We start from the raw sequence: 13,055 nt of genomic DNA on the forward strand, positions 1-13,055 counted from the left end.
TGCTCAATCACCTTGTATCCTTTGCTCCACCAAATGAGCTTTCACTGATGATACCTCTGTTCTAAATATGGGTGTTCTAAATAAGGGATCAGACGACCCATCAACCTCTATCACGATTTCCTTGTAGATGTTTGATCGATCTCGCCTAGACCTGCAAGGCAGTCATAGCATTAGTGCAGTCAGAAATAATAAGGTTTAATCTTATTAAGATTAACCTTATTTTTAAATTCTATCCCCTCAAGGTCAGCTAACAACACTGTAGATTTATTATTTCCTATTCTAACGATCCTATAGGGCCCATCCCATTTGGGTTCTAGCTTGCCTGGAAATAATTCCCATCGTGCGTCATAATACAGAACAAGCTGTCCTTTCTTGAAGGTGTATTTCTTGGCTTTGAGGTCGTGTAGCTGCTTCATTCGGCGCTTCGCCACTTCTTGGTGCAATAAGCTCTGCAACTTAAGCTCATCTAAATGTGCCAGTGTCGTCAAGCGCTCAAAAAGTGCGTCTTTATCGCTCAAAGAATGATTGATGGCAAACCGAATCGTTGGCAACCCAATCTCTAAAGGCAAGACACACTCCTCCCCATATACTAACTTGAACGGGGTATGGCCAGTGGCTCGTTTGAAAGTCGTATTATAGGCCCACACTGCCACGGATAACTTTTTATCCCAATCTCGTTTCTTTTCCGACACGATTTTGGACAGGATGCCCACAAGCTACTTGTTGGTACTTTCAACCTGACCATTGGCTTGCGGATTATATGGAGTTGTCTTGTTATGCTTGATTTGCCACATCTCTGTGAAACCTTTGATCACCTTATTCAGGAAATGGGTTCCGCGGTCCGACACTAATTCTTTCGGTGGACCAAACCGGCATATTATCTGCTCTAAAAGGAAACTAGCAGTTTCTTTAGCATCATCTTTCCTTGTTGCACGTGCTTCTGACCACTTTGTGAAGTAGTCAGTTGCGACAATGATGTACCTCTTTTGCGTAGACGACGACGGAGTAATAGGACCCACAAAGTCTATTCTCCACTTCTCAAATGGAAGTATCGCCATAATAGGGATGAGTGGTCGTTTCCTATTCTCTCGACTATCATGTCGTTGGCAAATATCGCATCGCTTAACATACGCAAACGCATCCTGGAAGATGGCAGGCCACCAAGAACCTGCTCTTAAAGCCTTTTCTGCTGTAAGCCGTCCTGCAAAATGGCCACCGCAAGCAGAATCATGGCACTCTTCCAAAATGAATGGCACCTCGTCAGGCATCACACACCGGCGATAGATATCATCAACCCCTTGCCGATATAATGTACCTGCGATCAAGGAAAACTTTAACGCTTGCTGCTTAATTTTCCTTCTCTCAGCTTTAGATAATTCGGATCTCGCCTCTCCTGTTGATAAATAATGCATTATTGCAGCATACCAGGAGGGAATAGATGCCGTATCTATCTTAAGTAACAACTCCACGTCACTACCTTCAGCCACAGATTCTTTCGGCTCCCCAAAGTCCACAAGACATTCCACGATGCCTTGCAACCTTGGTGGCTTACTCTTGATTTCATAATCAAATTCCTGCAAAGTGATTAACCACTTCACTAAACGATCAGGCGGCTGTAACTTATTCATCAATAGTCGAAGTCCCTCCGCCTTCGTATAAAGCACGACTTTCTCATAGAGAATGTAATGCCTGAAGTTCTTGCTCCCAAAGACCATCGCTAGACACAGCTTCTCCATGTAGGTGTAGTTGATTTCGGATATCCCCAGCTTTCGGCTAGCAAAAGCAATCGGGTGGTACCACTTCTCTTCCCAAATTTGGGCCAAACAGCAACTGTTACTATACATGGTGGCTGCTGAAAATATATAAAACACTTCACCTCTTTTAGGTGCACGACCCAAGGCGCTCATTGTATCGTTATGAATATAAAGACCAAAACTGTGAAAACCCAGGAATATGCATACCCAGTTGAGGTGTGAGATTATAGCGTCACGGTGCCGAATGACACGATCTAATAAATTATTATATTGACTAGTCGAATCATAGTCCCTTACCAAGCAAATGGCTGCGTGTGCGGCTGCACCGACTATTAAGAAACCACCGGGCGCTCTTGCTAGCTCTTGTTTCACATCCTCGAATGCTACCTTACAAGGGTCACCCCATACAAATGAACAGCTAAAGGACAATAAATTCGTAAGCGGCAACGTTCTTTCTGCCAAGGCGTTGATGAATCTACGGTAGTAACCAACCGAAGACAGAAAGCTATGAACCTCTTTCGGAGTGCGTGGTGGACCCATGGCAACTATAACTTTAACCTTCTCGGGGTCTGTTGCAATTCCTACCGAACTCACCACATGACCCAGCAATAGTCCATAAGGTACTCCAAAAACACACTTTCGTGGGTTTAGGGCGATGCAAAATTGTCTACAACGATCAAAGCATTTTCTAAGAATGATCAACTGCCTTTTTCTCTCACGGTGGCAGCCCCTAAGTCATCAATAAACACCTTCAACTCTTCAGGGGATATGTCACCGAATGTCTTATCTGCTATTCGTTACCACGAACCCGGTGCATTGCATAAACCAAAGGCCATCACATGGTACGCAAAAGTACCAAATACAGTGATAAAAGTTGTTTTCAACTTGTCCTCTTCTGCAATTGCCATTTGGTTATATCCTGCAAAGCAATCCATAAACGAATATATCTCCCTACCCGCTAATTGATCCAAAATCTGGTCAATAAATGGCAGCGGGTAGTAGTCCTTAACTGTCTGCTTATTCAGCTCCCTAAAGTCTACACATAATCGGATTTGATTATTCTTCTTGTTTCTAATCACAACTGGCGAACACCATTCCGTGTGTTGTACAGGAAAAATCAAACTCGCTTTTCGAAGCTTCTGTAACTCTTCAAACAGGCCGTCCCTCAGTTCAAAAGGCATACGCCTTACTTTCTGCCGTACAGGACGACTGCCCTCCTTCAACGGAATTGTATGAATAGCAAGACTAGGAGGGATGCCTCTCAACTCATCATAACTCCAAGCAAAGATATCACGGAATTCCTGGATCAAGGCCACATAGTTCTCCCTTTCTGCTGAGCTGAGCATAGAACCTAATTTGATTGGCCGCAAATCATCAAGCGTACCAAGGTCTAGCTCGATAACATCTGCATCTCTTATACGATCTTGGCCCTCTATCGGCTCGTTCAAAGTGATCTGATAGATGTCCTCTGTGGTGGATCCCTCTTTGGACTCATCACTCGAGGATGTCTCACTGGCAGATAAATCTTCTAATGTCTCCAATTCTGTAGAAGATAGAGGAGCTCTCTCACTCTGCGGGGACTCAGGATAAGCATCAACCACCACACGTTGGGCACCTCTACCGAATATCAATCGACCGGTGGGTATATCTACTTGGCAGTCCGCTTGCAAGATCCAAGGTCGTCCAAGTAATACTTGATAACTTGGGCGGCCTGCAAAACGAATCACCCTAAAGTCCAACAGGCATTCTACATTTGCAACAGTGACATGGACCTTAGTAATGTAGCCTTCCGGCTGTCTCAAACTATCATCTGCCATTCTAAGAATTGTGGAGGTATCTTTCTGAATCGCAAGACCCAATCTTTCCATCAGTTCAGAACTCATAATGTTAACAGATGATCCCGTGTCGACAATGGCATAATCTACGAATATCCCATCGACATAGGCTGCAACCCTTGGGCAATGCTTCTCAGCATGCTCAAACCAGTCATCACCAACTCGCGCAATACCCAAAGGTTCTACAATATACCCGGTACGTAGGATCTTTCTAAATTCCTTGCGTAGTCCTGGGGAAAGCTTAATAAGCTGTAAGAGGTTCACATCCCGCTTGACTTCGCAAAGAGAGCTCGCCAAATCGAATTCATGATAGTTTGATAGAGCTCGCTTTTCACGCCAAACCATCCGCTCTTTAGGTCGCTGAACTGGCTTTATTGCCTCTTTCTTAACTTTCACCTTCTTCTTTGGTGGTTCCTTATCGGCTTTACTTTCTACAGGCTTCAAAGGTCCCCCTTCCATGGAAGGATCCAAAACTTGTGTTCCTTTGTCGCCTTGTTTAGGGTTTCCGTCGACAGGCTTATCCTTGTCGGCCTCTCTACCCTTTTGACCTCTTGTAAGGACAGCTCGCAGATTAGAGGTTTCAGCTTCGTTAACGCGTACAGCCTCAATCAAACTAACCCCACTACCACTAGGTAGCTCCTCCACTGTAGTCTTTGGTCGTTGAAGTATTTGTTTAGGCCCATCTTCTCGCCGGGAATCATTTCCTTGGGCACGATGATTAACAGGCCCTGGTTGTCGACTTCCTCGCTAGAGGGAACTGATCTTACTCCAGCAAGTAGCTGCTAAATGGCCAGATTTTCCACAAATGTCGCACTTAACATTTGGGAAATTTCTTGGATAGTGCTGCCCACCACACCATTTGCAACTAAACCTCAAAGGTACACCCTCCTCTGGGTATCTACTTCCTATCAAATTTTGTTGTTTTTTAAGGAAGTTGACATCAACGGCTATTTGCCGATACTGCTCCGTAATCATGTCGGTATAATGCTTCATCATGTCCTTAACCTCGCCAAGAACATTGGAAGAACTCGACTCATAGCCTTGGTCATTACCATGTCGTTCCATCGGCCTAACAATTCGATTAGACACTGGTTGTTGAGCCACAGGCATGGTGTTAGAATTGACCGCCTGGCCTCCACCACTTGAAGCCATTTGACTGCCCGTAGGCATCGACATGCTAGGGGGAGCTGGTAATAAAGGGACATTCTGTATCATGTTCCCTCTCCCATTAGGGTTAGCCATCGCTATCCCTTGGCTACTACTGCCATTGGCCATTGACACATTATTTTCCAATACTAAACCCATGTTCGAATTGCCTCGAGAAGCATAGGCTGCTTGTAGTCAGGATTCCACCTCTTGTGCTCGTGTAATGGCAGTATCTATATCCCCCAAGGGAACACTACTCAACTGCAATTGGATATTAAAGTCCAAACCATGTAGGAAATATTGCAACTGGGCAGCTGCGGGGATAGGAATAGAGGTGTCCAACTTACGGAAAACCTCTTTTATCTTCTTCGCATAAGCACGAATATCCTCGTGTGGTTCTTGGCGGGTCACGTTGAGTACACGCAACCAATATTGCCCACCTCTTTCAGGGGCAAACTCCCTTCGAAAAGCTCCATAAAATGCATCAATGTTCAATATGGTTCCGGCTTCTAAACCATGATACCATATAGCGGCTCTTCCTTTGAGAGTCATATTGAAGAACATCATTAAATATCCTTCCTCTTGAATGCGACAATTAAACATCAGCTTTTGAAACTCCCTAATGTGGAGTTCCGCATCTTCCTCAACTAGTCCATTAAAAATGGATAGCGGGTAACCTAGAGCCGGCAAATCCGTCGTTCCTGCTGGAATTGCAATAGGCTGCGCCATGACGAGGATTGGATTTGCACTAGGAATAGGGGACGGTGGGGTTACACCTCCCGTACTTGACGTGGACTGGCTTATCGAAGGAAGGGGAGCACTAGAGCTTCCACCTTCTCCTAACTTACTGCTTGTGGTACTAAGACCACTAGATCCACTCCCTTGTAAGGGTTCAGCACCACTACGCTTAGGGGAATATCTCCTAAAAATTTCAGCACGTTGCCTAGCTCTTTCGTCTCTTTCTTGCTTTTGGATTTCTGCTAGACGATACTTATCAATAAATAACGGATCAATCTCAGTATCCTTTGGCATAAACTACTAGTTGGACCCTAAACAACCAGGATTTGAGAACCGCCACTTTTAAGCAGCTCCCGGTAGACGCACCACTGATGGACCAAAAAACGGGCCGGCACTGGCTCATGCACTAGCCAGGCCTCGTCACTACGCACAAGACAACCCCTCGGCCTCGCGGCCAGGAGCGTCTATCAAAATCCCTGCCTTCCTAAACATTGCGTTCGTAATACGTTGTAGTCCAACTGATCCTAACCCAATATTACTCCTCAGAGGGAGTCCCTTTCACATAGCCAAAAGGCTCGAATCACATACACATGGGGTCCCTCCTACGGCTGAATGACGTCAACCCTCTGCGACTCTCCTACACCTTGGGGATTGGCCCCTCGATGCATCGCTCAACATTTAGACATTTCGCACAAACGTCGCTCAAGGTACCCAATAAGCGTGTCCAGGAATGTACCATTGTCCTTACTTGATTTTCCCTTTAGGATCCCATGACTAGCCTACAGCATGGGTATCTCACTACCTCTCAACGTAGGTCATGTCCTCATAAACCAATTGCAATGCATGTCCAGGAGCTGATCACTGATACTTTTAAATTCTTTCCATGCTCCATGCATTTGGTGGATGCCTAGTGCTCAAACATTTAGTAAAACAGTATCGTGCACAAGTGCAAAAACATCCTTTTAATGGTTTCCAACTACCATTCGTGCTTCGTTGCATGGGCCTAGCACCGAGGTGATCCTGATGCTACTAAGCTCTTAAGTTTAATTATCCTCCGTCCTAAATGCTATGCATAGAAATCAACAACTTTTCCATCATTTCACACGGCATTTAGACATATTTCAACTCCTCTACCCTTCCCCGTTTAAATAGTGCATCATTGGATAGGTTTATAGGGTATTTTGACATCATTTTATGTGTAGAAAGCGGAAAAAACCACACTAGAACAAGAAGGTGGGGTTGAACTGAGGCAAATCCTCATGCTTCGGTCCCCACAAACATTCACAAACATTGCTCTTATTTATCCTTATTTTTCGAAACCCAAAATGTATTTTCTTCCTATTTTTTAGGGTTTTTCCACCCTTTTCTTGTATTTTCCCTTATTTTCCTGCATTATTTAATTACTAAAAATTCAAAACAGGTTATGGGCTGTGGCCCTTAGTTCCTTCTTGCAGAAAAATGAAAGTTTAGTTGATGTTCCTATTTACTTCCCCCTTTTTATGTCAAAACCCTCATTTTCCCTTGTTTTTTTCATGTTTTACGTGTTTTAATGTATTATTTTGAACCATAAAATGAATATTTTTCTGATTTTTTGATTATGACCAGCAAGAACTCATAGAAAACACTAGCATGAACAATTTTTATCCCACATGAACAACATTTCATCAATCAAAAGCCATAAAATCTCAAATTTCCTTTGAAAATTTTAAATTACCGCTTATTTGCGTGTTTCAGGTTTCATGTCCATGGCTGCAAATTTGGAAATCAGCAGCACTTCATGTCCAGCACAATCACCAATCATCATTTCCAGCCCCTGGAGCAATCCGATCCATGCCGGACAAGCCTCCATCATTCTTTCTTCTTCCTTCTTCTTCCCACATGAACTTGCCTTTAGAAGAGAGAGAGGGAGGAGAGAGAAAAACTAGATCTGGTTCTCTTCATTCAGTCCATCAATTGACGGGCGAAGGGCGGCGATAGAGTCAGCATTCAGGAGGGAATGAAGCCCCATAATCCATTGGGGGGGTTGTTTGCAGCAGGCAAGTTGCCTCTCCATCCTCCATGGCGCATTTTTCGGGCGCCATCTTCCTCCACGTTTTTTCATCCCTTTTCATTCTCTCTCTACGTTTTTTGCTTCATAAGGTGCATAAAATTTTTGGGGGGGGTCCAAACTCAAAAGGCATGCTCAAATTTGGCCTCCCAAGTGTCCACCTTTTCATATCTTGACCGTTTCCTTGGCCATTTCCCCATCCGGACTCCGAATCGAGCTCTGAAAAATCCTGGGCGTTCGGCTTAGCATCCCGCATTGGCCAGTAGCTCGTGTTAACCCGCACGACTGTCTGAAAAATTATGAAAAATCAACAAGTGTCGCTGGGCGCCTTTAAAGCACTTTGGCGCTTAAAATCGTCCTAGGTCGAGCCGCCGCCTTTGACATTGAATATTTTTCCCTTGATATTCATGATTTTTAGCTATTTTTAAGCACTTCCCGTCACCTAAATTCCGCTCTCACGACCTTTTCGTCTAATTGCCAACTTACATTGAGAGCAAGGACATGGGACACGCTGATCAAGATACGCCTCGTGATCTTGAACATCAAGACCTTCATCTTTTTCCATTTTGTTTATGTTATGACAAACAATTTGCTATTCAACACGCTATGATAAAACCTTGGAATCCTTGTCGAGGCATATCTGTGTTACCAAGAAGATAATTCAACCATTTCAAATGCTTGGAGTTCGAGAAAGAACAGTCAGTCACTGCTATTAGCAATGCCTATCCTGTGGAAAACTGATGAATAGAATAAAATCTATGTGATATAATTGGAATGACCTGTGGAAAGCCTATTGATTCCCTTCTGAAGAATCTCCTATGCTTAAACATACCAGTACTTTTTGCAATTCCCTCTTGGCAGATATAAGTGAAATGTCTTCAGCAGAGATGTGCCCTGTGCTCGATATTTACTAGTATCCCTTACAGATCAGAGAATGTCATCTGCTTCTTTTGCCTTTCTCGATACCAAACATTCATCCACTGTTACCTCCCCTGTTCTCCCCACTTTTTTCTATATGAAGGATAACTTCTAAGAAAAGGTCATTCAAATTATGTCCTGTATGAAACTGATGATGCATATGGAAATTTTTTTTCTTTACTACAAACAAAAGACTACTGAGCTGTTGCTGTTACAGAAACATGTTGATATTAAAGATTGATGGCTAGGGTCAAATGTTGTATAATCTACAAAGAAACAGGGAAAGCTTAATGATAAAGGACCTGGTTTACAGAAAATGCATTATGGAAGCAAAGAGTTATAAGGACTGCAAATTCTGTCCTTGCCAAATGTGAACTGAATGGACATACTATCCTGAATAGCCTGTTCTTGCTTGTTTGATCTTCTATCCTGAAATTAAACAAGGACTTCTGTGGTCGCAACTTGGCTTTCAAAACCCTGCGACATCTTTGGTGAACCCGACGTGAAAGCGTCGCAGAAATTTTAGGATGGGAGATACTTCAGCCTCTATTTCAACTTCTTCTACAACTCCAGCTGCGTCTACTTCAGCTCCATCAATGACTGCTGCGTCAAGTACTTCAACAGAGGATCTAAAGCAGATTTTGCAGAATATGTCCATGTATATGCAGCTCCAAAATCAGCAAACACAATTGTATATGCAGCAGCAGCAACAATTGCATCAACAGCAGTTGTCTCAGCAAAGGCAACTCTATTCGGAGCAGGAGAATGCAAACAGCGCGACTAAGGCTATTGAAGCAGTTGAGAATGAGAAGAAGCTATTTGATGGGCGTAATGTTTCAGCATATTTGAAGACATATGAGATCAAGATGGGGTTTTTTGGAGTTCCTGCTGGACTTATGAGTAAGTACTTCCTTCGTCTTGTCACACCCGCTTTGAGGGCAAAAGTGACTGATCTTTTTATTCAAAATACACATTGGCAAGATTTTAAGAAGGCCTTGAAAGAAGAATACTTCCTTGAGGACTTTGGTATGGCTACTCGGCGGTCATTCCGAGAGTGGGTCTACATGCCAAACAAAGGTCTAGCTGCTTCAGAGTTAATTCGAGAATTTGAGGAGAGGTATAGTCAGCTTGATGTTATTGAACAAAGAGCATTGGATGTTGAAAAAGTTAAGCTTTTCTTGCAAGGTGCAGATCCTGTTGTTCAGGAAGAGTTGGGTGAGCTTCTTGAGGATCACAGGAAGCCTATGGGTCTTAAAACTGATTGGCAGGATGCTCAGGATGCAGTCTCGACTTTGACCAAGAGGAGGATATGGAAGACTCGCCTACAGAATGGTTCCATGACACCTACACCATCATCAGCTCCTATGCCTACTTCTATCCCTGTTATTTCTTTTCCTCAGTCAGTTTCTTGGCCTATGCCAGTGCCTACTGTTTCCACTCCACCTATTCCTCCTGTTCCACGACCGATGCCTACACCTTCTGCTCCAAAATCATCCGCTCCATTGGTGCCTACCTCTCTTGATGACATAATCAAAGGCATAACAGATTTGACACTGGAGTCAGTCAAAGCGGAGTTGGTGGGAAAGTTGAAGGACCAGTTTGCTTCGACTGCGCCTACTACTTCTTCTAGTGCTCCTACTGCACCTAGAAGTGCTCCTAGTGCACCTAGGAGAGATCGGAGATATATTTGGTGTGATAGTACGGACCATCAGCATTGCAGGGATTGTGACTCTTTTCAGGATGCAAGGAGGAAGAATGTGGTATATTGGGGGCAAGATGGTAAGATTTGGTTGACTGAGACAGGAGCTCCACTTGCTACCAACTTTGGTAAAGGTGGAATGAAGAAATTAGTGGATGACATGGCTGCGCGTGCTTCTTATGTGATAGCTAGAGGTGATGCTTCTGCATATGGAGTCCAGATTGAGAAGGGATCAGAGACTCAGTCAGCGCTATGGACTTATCCTATGGAGACTGCAAACAAGGGGAAAATTCAGCAAACTGTTTTGACTAGTGCAGGCTCTAGCATCAGATCAGAGATAGGTTGGGACTCGCCTGACAGGTACTCTATTTATGCTTATTTGGCTAAGTCTCATGGTGCTGATGTACTTGTTGAGGAGAAGCGTAAGAGGGATGAAGAAAATCCAAGTGCAGCTAAGAAGACTAGAGGGGGTGAGTTTGTTACTCCACCTACTGCAGGACCGTCTTCACGATCAGGGCCAGATCGACAGATGGAGGATGCTCAAAAGAGAGAAAAGAGGCAAGAGCCTAGAGAGAGAAAGCAGCCAGGGTTTAGATTGATGTCCAATATTGAGACATCTACAGACATGAAGAAAATCTTTAATGATAAGATACTTGGCAGTGAAGTGACTTTCACTATTTCTGAGATTTTGAGCATCTCGAAAAGAGAGTTTCAGGATCAGTTTCAGGAGGTTTTGAAGAGGAAAAGACATGCATTGTCTACCACTGATACACAGGGAGTTTTGATTGGAGAGTTGGATGAGGATGAGGATGAGGTTATGGTTGAAAATGCTTCTGTTTTTCCACAGGTAGAGAAGAGGGTTCAGCTTATGCATTATGCTGAAATTGATGAGCCTATCATAATACCGCGTATTCACTTTTCGCGGAGCCATTGGGCTAGGGCAACTACACAGACGATGGTAAAGATTGGAGGGAAACAGTTGCCTTATGTTGCATTGGTGGATCATGGTTCAGAGATTAATCTCATAGTTCGTGGAGTTTATGAGAGTAACAGATGGCCTATGGATGTAGAGCATGGGTGGCATATGAGAGCCGCCAATAACACTGCAGGTGATTTGTATGCTGCCTGTCCTAGTGTCAGGGTTTCTATTGGTGATGTAGAGGAGGATTTTCATTTCTTTGTGCAGGATTCATGCTCTTATCCCATAATTCTTGGTCAGCCATTCATTACAGAGATGCGCATGGAAACAAAGGTCATGGATGATGGATCTGCTTATGCACGGATTCGCAGTAAAGATGGTATGAGAGCAGTTCAGTTTATGACTGTATGCGTGAACCATGTTAGAAACAGAGATACTCTCAGAGATGCACCTTTGCCCACTGTGAGGGATTCGGGTTTTCATTAGGTACCACCGTTTCGCGAGACGACGGTGGTACAGAGCAGAGGAGATTGGAGTTCTCGCCTCCGGCGCAGCAGTGTTTTCTCCTCTCGTTTTGTTGGGATTTAAGCAAACAGTTCGATGAGTTATCAGAAGACTTTTAGGTTGCCTAGAGCTGCCAGGCAGTATATATGCAGGAAGGAGAAAATTTTGGAAAATGCAGGAATTTTGGAGGATGATGAGCACATAGATGGGATGTATGACAGTGTGATTTGTGCAGATACGATGACAGAGATGGGAGATATGTTGAAAACTGATATGCAGAATTGTCACAGTAATGTATTAGTGCAGTCCCTGGATATGTTTCATGAAATTGCAGATTTTGTGTCACAGATTGAGTTAGAGGCTGAGGTAACTCAGCAAAGAGTGTTGAGTGCTGAAGAAATTCAGCAAACAGAGTTTCCAGCTGGTTATGATCAGCTTTCAGAGAGACAGAGGGCTGAAAATTTTCAGCCAACAGAGTTTACTGCTGAAATATTTCAGCATTCAGAGTTTGGGGCTGTTTCTATACAGTCCATAGAGCAGAGGGCTGAGAATATTCAGCCATTGGAGTGCAGAATTGCTGATTTACAGCAAGATTTATGTAATGCAGAAGAGCATAATGAAGCCAGGGTTGACACGAAATACAAAACTGTGGATAAGAAGGTGAAGCCGGTTGCTGTACCGCTTCCACCTGACAGTGATCAACAATAAGAGAGGACTGCTAAACAGCAAATTTTGAGGAATCCGGAGCATATTGGTCATAAATTTTCAGCAGAGACTCTTGTTGATTTGAAAATTGGAAATGGTGATTTCTTGCTACCCATAGAGAAGCAATGTTTTCAGGAGATACTTGAGCGTCATGGAAGGGGATTTGCTTTTTTCCCACATGAGATTGGATGTGTGAATCCTGATATTGTTGCTCCTATGGTCATTTTTACTATTCCTCATATCCCATGGAATCTCCGACCTATTCCAGTGCCTAAGGCACACTTTCCAAAGCTGATTGATTTATTGAATGAGAAAATCAGGATGGGAATCCTTGAGCCTTCATCTGCACCATACTCAAACATGTGGTTTACAGTTCCAAAGAAGAATGGTACTCTCTGATTTATTCAGGACATGCAGCCAGTGAACAGAGTTACTATCAGGAATGTTGGTATAGGTCCAGTTGTGGATGAGTTTGCAGAGGCATTTGCTGGACGTGCCATCTATTCTTTAGGTGATTTGTATTCAGGATATGATCAGTTTCAGTTGGCTTTGGAACGCAGGGACATAACCACCATGAGAACTCCTATTGGGCTTGTCAGGATGTGTACCTTGCCTCAAGGTGCCACCAATTCTGTTGCGCATATGATGAATGCCATGCATAAGATTCTTCGTGATTACATACCTCAACTTACTATGCCTTTCTTGGATGATGTGCCCATTAAGGGGTGTGCAGAAGAAGAGAAGAATGAGAGTCTAAATGAGCAAGGATGCAGATACTTTGTGGCTGATC

The sequence above is a fragment of the Lygodium microphyllum genome, chromosome 26, assembly GCF_053477565.2.
Source record: "Lygodium microphyllum isolate KBCC chromosome 26, Lygodium_microphyllum_v1.1.10, whole genome shotgun sequence".
NCBI classification, from domain to species: Eukaryota; Viridiplantae; Streptophyta; class Polypodiopsida; order Schizaeales; family Lygodiaceae; genus Lygodium; species Lygodium microphyllum.